This window comes from Oncorhynchus gorbuscha, linkage group LG05 (assembly GCF_021184085.1).
Source record: "Oncorhynchus gorbuscha isolate QuinsamMale2020 ecotype Even-year linkage group LG05, OgorEven_v1.0, whole genome shotgun sequence".
Classification (NCBI taxonomy): Eukaryota; Metazoa; Chordata; class Actinopteri; order Salmoniformes; family Salmonidae; genus Oncorhynchus; species Oncorhynchus gorbuscha.
In genome coordinates this window covers 1,070,109-1,088,837 of record NC_060177.1, presented here as the reverse complement: position 1 = coordinate 1,088,837, position 18,729 = coordinate 1,070,109, and the positions used below count along the sequence as shown (strand labels likewise).

At 45.8% G+C, this 18,729-nt stretch overlaps 1 pseudogene; it reads right to left on the bottom strand.

Moving 5' to 3' along the window:
* Positions 1–6,251: 6,251 nt before the first annotated feature.
* Positions 6,252–9,284, bottom strand: LOC124035355 (annotated as a pseudogene).
* Positions 9,285–18,729: the final 9,445 nt, after the last annotated feature.

Genomic DNA, 18,729 nt, shown 5'->3' with positions numbered 1-18,729 from the left:
ATTATAAACTAATAACCCATTATAAACTAATAGCCATTATAAACTAATAACCCACTATAAACTAATAACCCATTATAAACTAATAACCCATTATAAACTAATAACCCATTATAAACTAATAACCCATTATAAACTAATAACCCATATAAACTAATAACCCATTATAACTAATATCCCATTATAAACTAATAACCCATTATAAACTAATAACCCATTATAACTCATAAACTAATACTAATAACCCATTATAAACTAATAACCCATTATAAACTAATAACCCATTATAGACTAATAACCCATTATAAACTAATAACCCATTATAAACTAATAACCCATTATAAACTAATAACCCATTATAAACTAATAACCCATTATAAACTAATAACCCATTATAAACTAATAACCTGTTATAAACTAATAACCCATTATAAACTAATAACCCATTATAAACTAATAACCCATTATAAACTAATAACCCATTATAAACTAATAACCCATTATAAACTAATAACCCATTATAAACTAATAACCCATTATAAACTAATAACCCATTATAAAACTAATAACCCATTATAAACTAATAACCCATTATAAACTAATAACCCATTATACACTAATAACCCATTATAAACTAATAACCCATTATAAACGAATAACCCATTATAAACTAATAACCCATTATAAAACTAATAACCCATTATAACTAACCCATTATAAACTAATAACCCATTATAAACTAATAACCCATTATAAAACTAATAACCCATTATACACTAATAACCCATTATAAACTAATAACCCATTATAAAACTAATAACCCATTATAAACTAATAACCCATTATAAACGAATAACCCATTATAAACGAATAACCCATTATAAACTAATAACCCATTATAAACTAATAACCCATTATACACTAATAACCCATTATAAAACTCTCAACAACACTGTTCAAAGTGATGCAGAACAAATGAATGACAAGTTGAACTGTTATAAAAAGATATAAAGGCCAATCAAACTGACCATTACTGACCAATCAAACTGACCATTACTGACCAATCAAACTGACCATTACTGACCAATCAAACTGACCATTACTGACTAATCAAACTGACCATTACTGACTAATCAAACTGACCATTACTGACCAATCAAACTGACCATTACTGACCAATCAAACTGACCATTACTGACTAATCAAACTGACCATTACTGACTAATCAAACTGACCATTACTGACCAATCAAACTGACCATTACTGACCAATCAAACTGACCATTACTGACTAATCAAACTGACGATTACTGACTAATCAAACTGACCATTACTGACCAATCAAACTGACCATTACTGACTAATCAAACTGACCATTACTGACTAATCAAACTGACCATTACTGACCAATCAAACTGACCATTACTGACCAATCAAACTGACCATTACTGACCAATCAAACTGACGATTACTGACTAATCAAACTGACCATTACTGACCAATCAAACTGACCATTACTGACCAATCAAACTGACCATTACTGACCAATCACCAGACCAGGAGCTCTATAATGCTTTATTTAACCTTCATTTAACTCCTGAGTATAAGAAACTTCAGACCCTCAAATGTAAAATGCATGCAGACCTAATGTCATCCTAAATGAGATGCTCAAATTTACTAGTGCAAAATTGGTACAAAATATATCTCAAAATATATCTCAAAATATATCTCAAAATATATCTCAATTGGTACAAAATATATAGAGTACTGCACACACTACAATTACTTATGTTTAAAGCTCAACTGGACACTTTAATGAGGCAGTGAATGAACTTCATTTAAAAACTAATTCAAATTTGAACCAATTGCACTTTATGGCAGTGAGGTGTGGGGTCCACTTTATGGCAGTGAGCTGTGGGGTCCACTTTATGGCAGTGAGGTGTGGGGTCCACTTTATGGCAGCGAGGTGTGGGGTCCACTTTATGGCAGTGAGGTGTGGGGTCCACTTTATGGCAGTGAGGTGTGGGGTCCACTTTATGGCAGTGAGGTGTGGGGTCCACTTTATGGCAGTGAGGTGTGGGGTCCACTTTATGGCAGTGAGGTGTGGGGTCCACTTTATGGCAGTGAGGTGTGGGGTCCCACTTTATGGCAGTGAGGTGTGGGGTCCACTTTATGGCAGTGAGGTGTGGGGCCCACTTTATGGCAGTGAGGTGTGGGGTCCACTTTATGGCAGTGAGGTGTGGGGTCCACTTTATGGCAGCGAGGTGTGGGGTCCACTTGCAAAACAAGATTTCACCCAATAGGACAAACACCCAATTGAAACCCTGCATGCAGAGTTCTGTAAGATTCTCCCACATGTCCAGAGGAAAACTATAAACAATGCATGGAGGGCAGAATGAGGACAATATCCACTAAGAATAATTTTAAAAGAGCAGTTAAGATTGGGAAACATCTCAAATACAGTGACCCCCCTCTCATATCATTACCAAGCCCTACAATGCCAAGAGCTGAGCAAAGAAAAGAGTCCCCTCATCCAGCTGGTCCTGGGGCTGAGTTCACTAACATGTTCTACTAACACACTGAAGCCTCAGTCCCCTCATCCAGCTGGTCCTGGGGCTGAGTTCACAAACCTGTTCTACTAACACACTGAAGCCTCAGTCCCCTCATCCAGCTGGTCCTGGGGCTGAGTTCACTAACCTGTTCTACTAACACACTGAAGCCTCAGTCCCCTCATCCAGCTGGTCCTGGGGCTGAGTTCACTAACCTGTTCTACTAACACACTGAAGCCGCTGTCCCCTCATCCAGCTGGTCCTGGGTTCACAAACCTGCTCTACTAACACACTGAAGCCTCAGTCCCCTCATCCAGCTGGTCCTGGGGCTGAGTTCACTAACCTGTTCTACTAACACACTGAAGCCGCTGTCCCCTCATCCAGCTGGTCCTGGGTTCACAAACCTGCTCTACTAACACACTGACGCCTCAGTCCCCTCATCCAGCTGGTCCTGGGGCTGAGTTCACAAACCTATTCTACTAACACACTGACGCCTCAGTCACCTCATCCAGCTGGTCCTGAGTTCACTAACCCGTTCTACTAACACACTGAAGCCTCAGTCCCTCATCCAGCTGGTCCTGGGGCTGAGTTCACTAACCTGCTCTATCAACACACTGAAGCCTCAGTCCCCTCATCCATCTGGTCCTGGGGCTGAGTTCACAAACCTGTTCTACTAACACACTGACGCCTCAGTCCCCTCATCCAGCTGGTCCTGAGTTCACTAACCCGTTCTACTAACACACTGAAGCCTCAGTCCCCTCATCCAGCTGGTCCTGGGGCTGAGTTCACTAACCTGCTCTATCAACACACTGAAGCCTCAGTCCCTCATCCAGCTGGTCCTGGGGCTGAGTTCACAAACCTGTTCTACTAACACACTGAAGCCTCAGTCCCCTCATCCAGCTGGTCCTGAGTTCACTAACCGGTTCTACTAACACACTGAAGCCTCAGTCCCCTCATCCAGCTGGTCCTGGGGCTGAGTTCACTAACCTGTTCTACTAACACACTGAAGCCTCAGTCCCCTCATCCAGCTGGTCCTGGGGCTGAGATCACTAACCTGTTCTGCTAACACACTGAAGCCTACAGTAGAGTAATGTTGTGCTGCCAGACTTTACACAGTGGCTCAAGGCTCACAGTAGAGTAATGTCGTGCTGCCAGACTTTACACAGTGGCTCAAGGCTCATAGTAGAGTAATGTTGTGCTGCCAGACTTTACACAGTGGTTCAAGGCTCATAGTAGAGTAATGTTGTGCTGCCAGACTTTACACAGTGGCTCAAGGCTCATAGTAGAGTAATGTTGTGCAGCTAGACTTTACACAGTGGCTCAAGGCTCACAGTAGAGTAATGTTGTGCTGCCAGACTTTACACAGTGGCTCAAGGCTCACAGTAGAGTATGTTGTGCTGCCAGACTTTACACAGTGGCTCAATGCTCACAGTAGAGTAATGTTGTGCTGCCAGACTTTACATAGTGGCTCAAGGCTCATAGTAGAGTATGTTGTGCTGCCAGACTTTACACAGTGGCTCAAGGCTCTTAGTAGAGTAATGTTGTGCTGCCATACTTTACACAGTGGCTCAAGGCTCGCAGCAAAGTGGGTGTCATCTCCTCCACTAGGAGGCTCACAGCAAAGTGGGTGTCCTCTCCTCCACTAGGAGGCTCACAGCAAAGTGGCCGTCCTCTCCTCCACTAGGAGGCTCACAGCAAAGTGGGTGTCCTCTCCTCCACTAGGAGGCTCACAGCAAAGTGGCCGTCCTCTCCTCCACTAGGAGGCTCACAGCAAAGTGGGTGTCCTCTCCTCCACTTGGAGGCTCACAGCAAAGTGGGTGTCCTCTCCTCCACTAGGAGGCTCACAGCAAAGTGGCCGTCCTCTCCTCCACTAGGAGGCTCACAGCAAAGTGGGTGTCCTCTCCTCCACTAGGAGGCTCACAGCAAAGTGGCCGTCCTCTCCTCCACTTGGAGGCTCACAGCAAAGTGGGTGTCCTCTCCTCCACTAGGAGGCTCACAGCAAAGTGGCCGTCCTCTCCTCCACTAGGAGGCTGACAGCAAAGTGGGTGTCCTCTCCTCCACTAGGAGGCTCACAGCAAAGTGGGTGTCCTCTCCTCCACTAGGAGGCTCACAGCAAAGTGGGTGTCCTCTCCTCCACTAGGAGGCTCACAGCAAAGTGGGCATCCTCTCCTCCACTAGGAGGCTCACAGCAAAGTGGGTGTCCTCTCCTCCACTAGAGGCTCACTTTGCCACGTTGTCCTATTGAACTGGTCTTACTGAATTAGGAAAAAGGGAAAGTCCTTATTGAAGATATCCTTCCAAAAGACATGTGAATTCCCCCACATTCACGGAACTGAATCCAGAGCAACAAAGCAAATCTAGCAATACACAGTGACATAAATCTGGGTTAAAACAACACCTTCTAAATGAAGACAGAGGAATCTATTTGGATGTTACCATAGTAACAACACCTTCTAAATGAAGATAGAGGAATCTATTTGGATAGTAACATAGTAACAACACCTTCTAAATGAAGATAGAGGAATCTATTTGGATATTAACAACACCTTCTAAATGAAGATAGAGGAATCTATTTGGATAGTAACATAGTAACAACACCTTCTAAATGAAGATAGAGGAATCTATTTGGATATTAACATAGTAACAACACCTTCTAAATGAAGATAGAGGAATCTATTTGGATAGTAACATAGTAACAACACCTTCTAAATGAAGATAGAGGAATCTATTTGGATAGTAACATAGTAACAACACCTTCTAAATGAAGATAGAGGAATCTATTTGGATATTAACAACACCTTCTAAATGAAGATAGAGGGAATCTATTTGGATAGTAACATAGTAACAACACCTTCTAAATGAAGATAGAGGAATCTATTTGGATGTTACCATAGTAACAACACCTTCTAAATGAAGATAGAGGAATCTATTTGGATATTACCATAGTAACAACACCTTCTAAATGAAGATAGAGGAATCTATTTGGATAGTAACATAGTAACAACACCTTCTAAATGAAGATAGAGGAATCTATTTGGACGTTAACATACTGACAAAATGATTCCTAGATGATGCTGAGTATTATAGAGATTAAAGCCTATGGATTCAGCGATCTCATTTATTACACCATAATATACAGTACATAATAAAACCCCTGTATATTTTATCACCAGCTAGTATTCAGTACTTGGCCGGCCCTCTTAAGGCCATAATACATTGGCAATTTTGAGGAACAATGTTGCCGAACTATCTTACATTGAAAATTAGCAACTTTTTATTATGTGAGTCATTTTGATTGGCAGCGCTAACGAGCGGGTCATTTTTTGGAATCCTCCAATCAGAGTGCAGATGTTGTTCTTGATCTGCCTCAGTCTGCCTTTCTAAAACGTTTTGGAAAACATGGTGGCCATTTTGACCTGAAGTGAGAGGAAATCAGTACTAGTGTGTGTCAGGAGACCGTCGTTGCGAGAAGCAGCTACAGTATATGTCTCATGTCTCTCAGGCCCCCACTGTCCTGGGTTTATACTACAGCCCTAATTACAGTTGAGTAAGCAGCTTAGCTTAGACTAGCGGCATGTGTTGCTGTGGTGGGCTGTCAGTGCACCTCACTGTGGATTAGTATCCCTCGAAATGCTACCCCTCTACAAACGGTATGTCCTTGTACCAGGCCTCAGGCATCACAGTTAGCCTTCAACCAGATCACAGCCTAGTCACAGCGGGAGTGGCGGGGACAGGGGCTGAGGGAGGGCCTGGGGCTGGGACAGGGGCTGGGGAGGGGCTGGGGCTCGGGGAGGGGCTGGGGAGGGCCGGGGGCTGGGACAGGGGCTGGGGGAGGGCCTGGGGCTGGGGGAGGGGCTGGGGAGGGGATGGGGGGGCCTGGGGCTGGGGAGGGCTGGGGCTTGGTCTGGATAACATCATGAATAGATCTGTTCTGGTATCAGGGTCTTGTTAACTCAGTTGAAGGGTCTGGATAGCATAATAAATGGATCTGTTCTGGTATCAGTGCCTTGTTAACTCAGTTGGAGGGTCTGGATAACATAATGAATGGATCTGTTCTGGTATCAGGGTCTTGTTAACTCAGTTGAATGGATCTGTTCTGGTCTGGATAACATAATGAATGGATCTGTTCTGGTATCAGGGTCTTGTTAACTCAGTTGGAGGGTCTGGATAACATAATGAAATGGATCTGTTCTGGTATCATGTGGATCTGTTCTGTATCAGGGTCTTGTTAACTCAGTTGGAGGGTCTGGATAACATAATGAATGGATCTGTTCTGGTATCAGGGTCTTGTTAACTCAGTTGGAGGTCTGGATAACATAATGAATGGATCTGTTCTGGTATCAGGGTCTTGTTAACTCAGTTGGAGGGTCTGGATAACATAATGAATGGATCTGTTCTGGTATCAGGGTCTTGTTAACTCAGTTGGAGGGTCTGGATAACATAATGAATGGATCTGTTCTGGTATCAGGGTCTTGTTAACTCAGTTGGAGGGTCTGGATAACATAATGAATGGATCTGTTCTGGTAAGGGTCTTGTTAACTCAGTTGGAGGGTCTGGATCATAATGAATGATCTCTTCTGGTATCAGGGTCTTGTTAACTCAGTTGGACATTTTGGGTATACAATGACGGATTTAATCGGGAAAAAGACCCCATTGTGATGTTTATGGGACATATTGGAGTGCCAAGAAAGAAGCTAGTCAAAGGTAATGAATGTTTTATATTTTATTTCTGCGTTTTGGGTAGCGCCGGCTACCGCAAAATCTGTCATTTTAGATGACGTTCCAGTACTTTGGGGGTACATGCTATCAGATAATAGCTTCTCATGCTTTCGCTGAAAAGCATTTTACAAATCTGACTCGGTGGCTAGATTCACAACGAGTGTAGCTTTAATTCAGTACCTTGTATGTGTGTTTTAATGAAAGTTTCATTTTTATCAAAAACTATACGTGGCGCTCTTGAAATTTCCGCTGATTTGATCCTGACAGCGGAACCAACTCCCTAAAAGTTAACATCTTGTTAATCTAGCCGCGGTTTCAGATTTCAAAAAGGCTTTACGGCGAAAGCAAACCATGCGATTATCTGAGGACAGCGCTCCTCCATACAATTGCATAACAATCCTTTCCAACCAGGCAGGTGGCGACACAACAGTCAGAAATAACCATATAATAAATGCCTTTGAAGTTCTTCTTCTGTTGGCACTCCAAAAGGTCTGTTACATTACAAATGGTCCTTTTGTTCGATACATTTCTTTTCTATATCCATAAAAACTCGGTTTAGCTGGCGCGCTTCAGTCAATAATCCACTCGGTTTCCATCGGTCAAAATGCATACAAAATGAATCCCAAACGTTACCAATAAACTTATCCAAACAAGTCAATCAACGTTTATAATCAAGGTACCCTAATACGCAAATAAACAATACAATTTAAGACGGAGAATCGTTATTGTCTTTACCGGAGATAAACAAAAAGAACGCGCTATCTCGGCCATGAACATGGAAACAGTACAGCCAAAATGGGAGCCCTTGGAAAAATGACTTCTTCTACCTAATTCTTCCAAAAAACAGCCTGAAACTCTTTCTAAAGACTGTTGACATCTAGTGGAAGCCCTAGGAACTGCAATCAGGGAGGATTTTGCCCTATAATAAAAATGCCAGCCATTGAAATCAGTGTTATGCTAAAAAAATTTGGGGGGGTGGTTTGTCCTCGGGGTTTCGCCTGCCATTTCAGTTCTGTTATACTTTTGGAGTGTTTTCTATCCAAATCTAACAATTATATATCCTAGCTTCTGGGCCTGAGTAGCAGGAAGTTTACTTTGGGCTTTTCATCCAGATGTCAATGTACCGCCCCCTATCCCAAAGAAGTTTTAAACAGTTTAGAAGAACCATTCTCAGAAGGTGTTCCATAACAACAGGTTTTATTGAGCCGCCCCCAACTTTTAACTGTGACTTACCCAGCATGCCCTTGTTGGCGTTGGATATGCACATGTCCTTCTCGGCGCTAGGCAACACAAAGCCCACCACAAATCCGTCCACGCCATCCGCCATCAGCGCCATGCCCAACACGATAAACAGGGTCCACTGGAAACGACCGTGCCCACAGTCCTCCATGATGTTCTCATACTGTTCTGCCAGGTCCTCCTCATCCGGCATCGCTGCTGCCAGCCTGGCCTTCTTCCTGGCCTCGGCCCTGGCCGCCCCGCTGGGCTGCCTTGATCTCGTCAGGGTGGGGGATCCCCTGGTACTCTCCTTCGTACATCGCCTCTGCATCCTCATCGTGACCTTCCGTGGCATCACTCCTAGCATCCTCGTCCCCCCACCCTCCTGCTGGGGAAGTCAGCCTGGTAGGGGTACTCCTGGCCTCCTCCCTCCCCGTAGGTGGGGATCTCAGTGCCCTGCTGGTTCACATTGTTCTGCCAATGGTCGTCCATGGTTACTGCTGGAGAGGGACTACGTTAGCACTTCTAGAGTGGTTGTCTGCTGGAGATAGTGAGGAGGCTATAATGGCATAATTCCTGGCAGGGACTCTGTCTTGCACTCAGTGACTTCTGATCCTTACTCCAGACAACTGAAAGTGTCAGGTTGTTATTAATGGTGGTTCCTCTGCAGAATGGTCCTGATACAGTGTTAGATAAGGCCTCAGTAGCTGTGGTGGAAGGACTCTATCTCTGGTGACAGGGCTCACTCTCCTGGTAAACAGATGTGCAAGGCCTCATGCTGGACCTGGAAGAGAGAAAACATGTTTTTAATTCATGACAAGGCAAACTTCAAATGTCCTCAATTATGCCTCAGCATGACTAGGGAAATGTAGTTGAACACTTTTCATGCAAACAGACCTGTCCAACCTGTAGATCAGACACCAGACAGACCTGTCCAACCTGTAGATCAGACACCAGACAGACCTGTCCAACCTGTAGATCAGACACCAGACAGACCTGTCCAACCTGTAGATCAGACACCAGACAGACCTGTCCAACCTGTACATCAGACAGACCAGTCTAACCTGTAGATCAGACACCAGACAGACCTGACCTGTACATCAGACAGACCAGTCTAACCTGTAGATCAGACACCAGACAGACCTGTCCAACCTGTAGATCAGACACCAGACAGACCTGTCCAACCTGTAGATCAGACACCAGACAGACCTGTCCAACCTGTAGATCAGACACCAGACAGACCAGTCTAACCTAGATCAGACAAACAGACCTGTCCAACCTGTAGATCAGACACCAGACAGACCTGTCCAACCTTAGATCAGACACCAGACAGACCTGTCCAACCTGAGATCAGACACCAGACAGACCTGTCCAACCTGTAGATCAGACACCAGACAGACCTGTCCAACCTTAGATCAGACACCAGACAGACCTGCCCAACCTGTACACCAGACAGACCTGTCCAACCTGTACATCAGACACCAGACAGACCTGTCCAAACAGTACACCAGACACCAGACAGACCTGTTTAGAAGGGGAAGGTGTTGGTTGGTATTGGAGCACCAGTATATATTTTCAATAACAAGAGAAGGCCCAAGGTGTTGGGTTGAAATGGAGACCCTTACTATCCTCATACAAGAGAAAGCCCAAGGTGTTGGGTTGAAATGGAGACCCTTATTATCCTCATACAAGAGAAAGCCCAAGGTGTTGGGTTGAAATGGAGACCCTTACCTATCCTCATACAAGAGAAAGCCCAAGGTGTTGGGTTGAAATGGAGACCCTTACTATCCTCATACAAGAGAAAGCCCAAGGTGTTGGGTTGAAATGGAGACCCTTACTATCCTCATACAAGAGAAAGCCCAAGGTGTTGGGTTGAAATGGAGACCCTTACTATCCTCATACAAGAGAAAGCCCAAGGTGTTGGGTTGAAATGGAGACCCTTACTATCCTCATACAAGAGAAAGCCCAAGGTGTTGGGTTGAAATGGAGAACCTTACTATCCTCATACAAGAGAAAGCCCAAGGTGTTGGGTTGAAATGGAGACCCTTACTATCCTCATACAAGAGAAAGCCCAAGGTGTTGGGTTGAAATGGAGACCCTTACCATCCTCATACAAGAGAAAGCCCAAGGTGTTGGGTTGAAATGGAGACCCTTACCATCCTCATACAAGAGAAGGCCCAAGGTGTTGGGTTGAAATGGAGACCCTTACCATCCTCATACAAGAGAAAGCCCAAGGTGTTGGGTTGAAATGGAGACCCTTACCCTATCCTCATACAAGAGAAAGCCCAAGGTGTTGGGTTGAAATGGAGACCCTTACTATCCTCATACAAGAGAAAGCCCAAGGTGTTGGGTTGAAATGGAGACCCTTACCATCCTCATACAAGAGAACGCCCAAGGTGTTGGGTTGAAATGGAGACCCTTACCATCCTCATACAAGAGAAGGCCCAAGGTGTTGGGTTGAAATGGAGACCCTTACTATCCTCATACAAGAGAAAGCCCAAGGTGTTGGGTTGAAATGGAGACCCTTACTATCCTCATACAAGAGAAAGCCCAAGGTGTTGGGTTGAAATGGAGACCCTTACTATCCTCATACAAGAGAAAGCCCAAGGTGTTGGGTTGAAATGGAGACCCTTACTATCCTCATACAAGAGAAAGCCCAAGGTGTTGGGTTGAAATGGAGACCCTTACTATCCTCATACAAGAGAAAGCCCAAGGTGTTGGGTTGAAATGGAGACCCTTACTATCCTCATACAAGAGAAAGCCCAAGGTGTTGGGTTGAAATGGAGACCCTTACTATCCTCATACAAGAGAAAGCCCAAGGTGTTGGGTTGAAATGGAGACCCTTACTATTCTCATACAAGAGAAAGCCCAAGGTGTTGGGTTGAAATGGAGACCCTTACCATCCTCATACAAGAGAAAGCTCAAGGTGTTGGGTTGAAATGGAGACCCTTACCATCCTCATACAAGAGAAAGCCCAAGGTGTTGGGTTGAAATGGAGACCCTTACCATCCTCATACAAGAGAAAGCCCAAGGTGTTGGGTTGAAATGGAGACCCTTACCATCCTCATACAAGAGAAAGCCCAAGGTGTTGGGTTGAAATGGAGACCCTTACTATCCTCATACAAGAGAAAGCCCAAGGTGTTGGGTTGAAATGGAGACCCTTACTATCCTCATACAAGAGAAAGCCCAAGGTGTTGGGTTGAAATGGAGACCCTTACTATCCTCATACAAGAGAAGGCCCAAGGTGTTGGGTTGAAATGGAGACCCTTACCATCCTCATACAAGAGAAGGCCCAAGGTGTTGGGTTGAAATGGAGACCCTTACCATCCTCATACAAGAGAAAGCCCAAAGTGTTGGGTTGAAATGGAGACCCTTACCATCCTCATATCTTAATCTAACATGGAGATATCAACCACCAAACACACTCTGTCCACCTGTGGTAACCAGCTCCATAGTGGAGTTGGATGTCACACATTATGGGTTGGTTAGTACCATTCGTTTTCCTGTGGTAACCAGTATGGGTTGGTTAGTACCATTCGTTTTCCTGTGGTAACCAGTATGGGTTGGTTAGTACCATTAGTTTTCCTGTGGTAACCAGTATGGGTTGGTTAGTACCATTCGTTTTCCTGTGGTAACCAGTATGGGTTGGTTAGTACCATTAGTTTTCCTGTGGTAACCAGTATGGGTTGGTTAGTACCATTCGTTTTCCTGTGGTAACCAGTATGGGTTGGTTAGTACCATTAGTTTTCCTGTGGTAACCAGTATGGGTTGGTTAGTACCATTAGTTTTCCTGTGGTAACCAGTATGGGTTGTTAGTACCATTCGTTTTCCTGTGGTAACCAGTATGGGTTGGTTAGTACCATTCGTTTTCCTGTGGTAACCAGTATGGGTTGGTTAGTACCATTAGTTTTCCTGTGGTAACCAGTATGGGTTGGTTAGTACCATTAGTTTTCCTGTGGTTTTCCTGTGGTAACCAGTATGGGTTGGTTAGTACCATTACTGTACCATTAGTTTTCCTGTGGTAACCAGTATGGGTTGGTTAGTACCATTCGTTTTCCTGTGGTAACCAGTATGGGTTGGTTAGTACCATTCGTTTTCCTGTGGTAACCAGTATGGGTTGGTTAGTACCATTAGTTTTCCTGTGGTAACCAGTATGGGTTGGTTAGTACCATTCGTTTTCCTGTGGTAACCAGTATGGGTTGGTTAGTACCATTAGTTTTCCTGTGGTAACCAGTATGGGTTGGTTAGTACCATTAGTTTTCCTGTGGTAACCAGTATGGGTTGGTTAGTACCATTAGTTTTCCTGTGGTAACCAGTATGGGTTGGTTAGTACCATTAGTTTTCCTGTGGTAACCAGTATGGGTTGGTTAGTACCATTAGTTTTCCTGTGGTAACCAGTATGGGTTGGTTAGTACCATTCGTTTTCCTGTGGTAACCAGTATGGGTTGGTTAGTACCATTCGTTTTCCTGTGGTAACCAGTATGGGTTGGTTAGTACCATTAGTTTTCCTGTGGTAACCAGTATGGGTTCCTGACCCCTCCCGTCTCAGCCTCCAGTATTTATGCTACAGTATTTTTTATTTTTTTTTATTTTACTAGGCAAGTTCAGTTAGAACAAATTCTTATTTTCAATGACAGCCTAGGTTGGTTAGTTAACTGCCTGTTCTGGGCAGAGCAACAGTATGGGTTGTACCTTGTCAATTCAGGTTTTCCTTGCAACCAGTATGGGTTGGTTAGTCCCAACGTTTTCCTAGGCTACCCTGCCGCCCCTTTATGGGGGCTAGGGTCATTTGTTTTCTGGTAACCAGTTCTCCTGTTAGTACCATTGTTTTCCTGTGTGGTAACCAGTATGGGTGCTCTAGTCTCATTCTCTCTTTTCCTTTCTTTCTCTCTATCGGAGGAGCTGTACCATTCGTTTTCATGCCTCAGGATAACCAGTATGGGTTGCTGTCCCCAGTCCACCTGGTTTTGCTGCTGCTAACCAGTTTCAACTGTTCTTTCCTGTGGTAACCTTATTATTATTTGACCATGCTGGTCATTGGTAACATTTGAACATCTTGGCCATGTTCCATTATAATTTCCACCCGGTACAGCCAGTATGAGGTTGACCACCCCACATAGCCTGGTTCCATCTAGGTTTCTTCCTAGGTTTTGGCCTTTAGAGGGAGTTTTTCCTAGCCACCGTGCTTTACACCTGTGGTTGCTGTTTGGGTTTTAGGCTGGGTTAGTACAGCACTTTGAGATATCAACTGATTTACAGTAAGGGCTATATAAATAAATTTGATTTGATTTGATTTAATGCAAAGACTGAGATACAGTAGAATAGAGTATATATACATGATATGAGTAATACATAGACTGAGATACAGTAGAATACAGTATATACACATGAGATGAGTAATGCATGGACTGAGATACAGTAGAATACAGTATATACACATGAGATGAGTAATGCATGGACTGAGATACAGTAGAATACAGTATATACACATGAGATGAGGAATGCATGGACTGTGCTGAGCCCCATGTCTCATCTGTGAAGCCATTTTGATGTCATGTGAAGCAATTCCTGCAGGATAATGTATGGTCACTGGATAGTACATGTGTTTTCTGATTGAACCAGTAGTCTTCCTGTTCTGTAACACTGACAGGTAAGGAGTATGGCCTTTTCCTCCAAGTGTCCATTACTCTTGTCTGCCAGTGTCAGTATGGGTTGGTTGTCTGTCTGTCTGTCTGTCTGTCTGTCTTTCTGTCTACCAGTAGTACCATTTCTGTCTGTCTGTCTGTCTGTCTGTCTGTCTGTCTCCTGTCTGTCTGTCTGTCTGTCTGTTGTCTGTCAGTTTGTCTTTGTCTGTCTTCTGTCTGTCAAGTCTGTCTGTCAAGACCCAGCATGTTTCTTTATGGCTCACAGGATGACTGTAACTCCCCAGTCTCTCAGGGGCAGACAGACAGATTTGTACGGAGTCAGAGTGGGCGTAGTAGTTCCTGTGTGTACTAGTTCCCAACGGTAGCAATCCTCTCTGTGTGTGTATGCCCCTCATGGGGGCTAATCCAGATTAAGACTGCATGACGTAATTCTGCCTTCATTCTGTCCTGTATCTTCCTATAGACCCTCCTGTATCCACCAATATACTTCCCTTTCTTTTCCTATCTGTTTCCACCTCAGATAACCTGACATGATGACTCCTTGCTGTCCCCAGTCCACCTGGCCTAGACTGCTCCCAGTTTCCTGTATCCACCTATTAGACTTGACCATGCTGGTCTGTGAACATAGCCTTCCCCTGTATCCTGTATCCACCTCCGGACTTCCCCTGTATCCTGTATCCACCTCAAGCCTTCCCCTGTATCCTGTGTCACCTCTAGACTTCCCCTGTGTCCTGTTTTTCCTAGACTTCCCCTGTGTCCTGTTTCTACACCTAGACTTCCCCTGTGACCTGTTTCCACCTCTAGACTTCCCCTGTGTCCTGTATCCACCTATAGACTTCCCCTGTGTCCACCTCTAGACTTCCCCTGTTCCCTGTTTCGACCTCTAGACTTCCCCTGTGTCCTGTATCCATCTCTAGACTTCCCCTGTTCCCTGTTTCCACACCTAGACTTCCCCTGTGTCCTGTTTCCATGAGATGAGACTTCCCCTGTTTCCTGAGATACAGTCTACAGTACTTACCCTGTTCTGTTTGCATGGACTCTAGACTTACATAGCGTCCTGTTTACACCTGAGACTTCCCTGTGCCCTGTTTCTACCTCTAGACTTCCCCTGTTTACACCTCCAGATGAGTTTCCACCTCTGAGACTTCCTGTATGTCCTGTTTCCACACCTGAGACTTTCCCTGAGACCTGTTTCCACCTCTAGACTTACCCCTGTGTCCACATCTAGACTTCCCCTGTTTCCACCTCTAGACTTCCCCATGTTTCCACCTCTAGACTTCCCCTGTTTCCTGTTTCCACCTCTAGACTTCCCCTGTTTCCTATATCCACTTCTAGACTTCCCCTGTGTCCTGTTTCCACACCTGACTTGTGTCTTGTTTCCAGGAGACTTCCTGTTTCCTATATCCACGTCAGAGACTTCCTCTGTGTCCTGTTTCCAACTCTATCCTTCCCCTGTGTCCTGTATCCACCTCTAGACTTCCCCTGTGAACTGTTTCCACCTCTGACTTTCCCTGTGTCCACCTCTAGACTTCCCCTGTGTCCTGTACCCACCTCTGACTTCCCCTGTGTCCTGTTTCCACCTCTAGACTTCCCCTGTGACCTGTATCCACCTCTGACTTCCCTGTGTGTCCTGTATCCACCTCTAGACTTCCCTTATGTCCACCAGGAGACTTCCACTGTGTCCTGTAGACCACCTCTAGACTTCCCCTGTTTCCACCTCTAGACTTCCCCTGTGCCCTGTTTCCACCTCTAGACTTCCCCTGTTTCCACCTCTAGACTTCCCCTGTGTCCTGTATAACCTCTAGACTCTGCCTGTTTCACCTCTAGACTTCCCCTGTGTCCTGTTTCCACCTCTAGACTTCCCCTGTTCCCCTGTTTCCACCTCTAGACTTCCCCTGTTTCCTGTATCCACCTCTAGACATCCCCTGTTTCCACCTCTAGACTTCCCCTGTCCCCTGTTTCCACCTCTAGACTTCCCCTGTGTCCTGTATCCACCTCTAGACTTCCCTGTATCCTGTATCCACCTCTAGACATCCCCTGTTTCCACCTCTAGACTTCCCCTGTGTTTCCACCTCTAGACTTCCCCTGTATCCTGTATCCACCTCTAGACATCCCCTGTTTCCACCTCTAGACTTCCCCTGTGTCCACCTCTAGACTTCCCTGTATCCTGTATCCACCTCTAGACTTCCCCTGTATCCTGTATCCACCTCTAGACTTCCCCTGTGTCCACCTCTAGACTTCCCCTGTATCCTGTATCCACCTCTAGACTTCCCCTGTATCCTGTATCCACCTCAAGCCTTCCCCTGTATCCTGTGTCCACCTCTAGACTTCCCCTGTGTCCTGTTTCCACACCTAGACTTCCACTGTGTCCTGTTTCCACACCTAGACTTCCCCTGTGACCTGTTTCCACCTCTAGACTTCCCCTGTGTCCTGTATCCACCTCTAGACTTCTCTTGTTTCCACCTCTAGACTTCCCCTGTGCCCTGTTTCCACCTCTAGACTCCACATCTAGACTTCCCCTGTGTCCTGTATCCAACTCTAGACTTCCCCTGTTTCCACCTCTAGTCTTCCCCTGTGTCCTGTTTCCACCTCTAGACTTCCCCTGTGTCCTGCATCCACCTCTCGACTTCCCCTGTCCCCTGTTTCGACCTCTAGACTTCCCCTGTGTCCTATATCCACCTCTAGACTTCCCCTGTGTCCACCTCTAGACTTCCACTGTATCCTGTATCCACCTCTAGACTTCCCCTGTATCCTGTATCCACCTCTAGCCTTCCCCTGTATCCTGTGTCCATCTCTAGACTTCCCCTGTGTCCTGTTTCCACACCTAGACTTCCCCTGTGTCCTGTATTCACGTCTAGACTTACCCTGTTTCCACCTCCAGACTTCCCCTGTGTCCTATATCCACCTCTAGACTTCCCCTGTATCCTGTATCCACCTCTAGACTTCCTCTGTATCCTGTTTCCACCTCTAGACTTCCCCTGTGTCCTGTTTCCACACCTAGACTTCCCCTGTGTCCTGTTTCCACACCTAGACTTCCCCTGTGACCTGTTTCCACCTCTAGACTTCCCCTGTGTCCTGTATCCACCTCTAGAATTCCCTTGTGTCCACCTCTAGACTCCCCCTGTGTCCTGTATCCACCTCTAGACTTCCCCTGTTTCCACCTCTAGACTTCCCCTGTGCACTGTTTACACCTCTAGACTTCCCCTGTGTCCTATATCCATCTCTAGACTTCCCCTGTATCCTGTATCCACCTCTAGACTTCCCCTGTTTCCACCTCTAGACTTCCCCTGTGTCCTGTATCTACCTCTCGGCTTCCCCTGTCCCCTGTTTCGACCTCTAGACTTCCCCTGTATCCTGTATCCACCTCTAGACTTCCCCTGTGTCCACCTCTAGACTTCCCCTGTGTCCTATATCCACCTCTAGACTTCCCCTGTATCCTGTATCCACCTCTAGACTTCCCCTGTGTCCTGTTTCCACACCTAGACTTCCCCTGTGTCCTGTATCCACCTCTAGACTTCCCCTGTGTCCACCTCTAGACTTCCCCTGTATCCTGTATCCACCTCTAGACTTCCCCTGTATCCTGTATCCACCTCTAGCCTTTCCCTGTATCCTGTGTCCACCTCTAGACTTCCCCTGTGTCCTGTTTCCACACCTAGACTTCCCCTGTGTCCTGTATCCACCTCTCGGCTTCCCCTGTCCCCTGTTTCGACCTCTAGACTTCCCCTGTGTCCTATATCCACCTCTAGACTTCCCCTGTATCCTGTATCCACCTCTAGACTTCCCCTGTGTCCTGTTTCCACACCTAGACTTCCCCTGTGTCCTGTATCCACCTCTAGACTTCCCCTGTGTCCACCTCTAGACTTCCCCTGTATCCTGTATCCACCTCTAGACTTCCCCTGTATCCTGTATCCACCTCTAGCCTTCCCCTGTATCCTGTGTCCACCTCTAGACTTCCCCTGTGTCCTGTTTCCACACCTAGACTTCCCTGTGTCCTGTATCCACCTCTAGACTTCCCCTGTTTCCACCTCTAGACTTCCCCTGTTTCCACCTCCAGACTCACCCTGTGTACTATTTCCACCTCTAGACTTCCCCTGTGTCCTATTTCCACCTCTAGACTTCCCCTGTCCCAGTTTCCACCTCTAGACTTCCCCTGTTCCCTGTTTCCACCTCTAGACTTCCCCTGTGTCCTGTATCCACCTCTAGACTTCCCCTGTGACCTGTTTCCTCCTCTAGACTTTCCCTGTGTCCACCTCTAGACTTCCCCTGTGTCCTGTATCCACCTCTAGACTTCCCCTGTTTCCACCTCTAGACTTCCCCTGTGTCCTGTATCCACCTCTCGACTTCCCCTGACTCCTGTTTCGACCTCTAGACTTCCCCTGTATCCCGTGTCCACCTCTAGACTTCCCCTGTGTCCTATATCCACCTCTAGCCTTCCCCTGTATCCTGTGTCCACCTCTAGACTTCCCCTGTGTCCTGTTTCCACACCTAGACTTCCCCTGTGTCCTGTATCCACCTCTAGACTTTCCCCTGTTTCCACCTCTAGACTTCCCCTGTTTCCACCTCCAGACTCACCCTGTGTCCTGTTTCCACCTCTAGACTTCC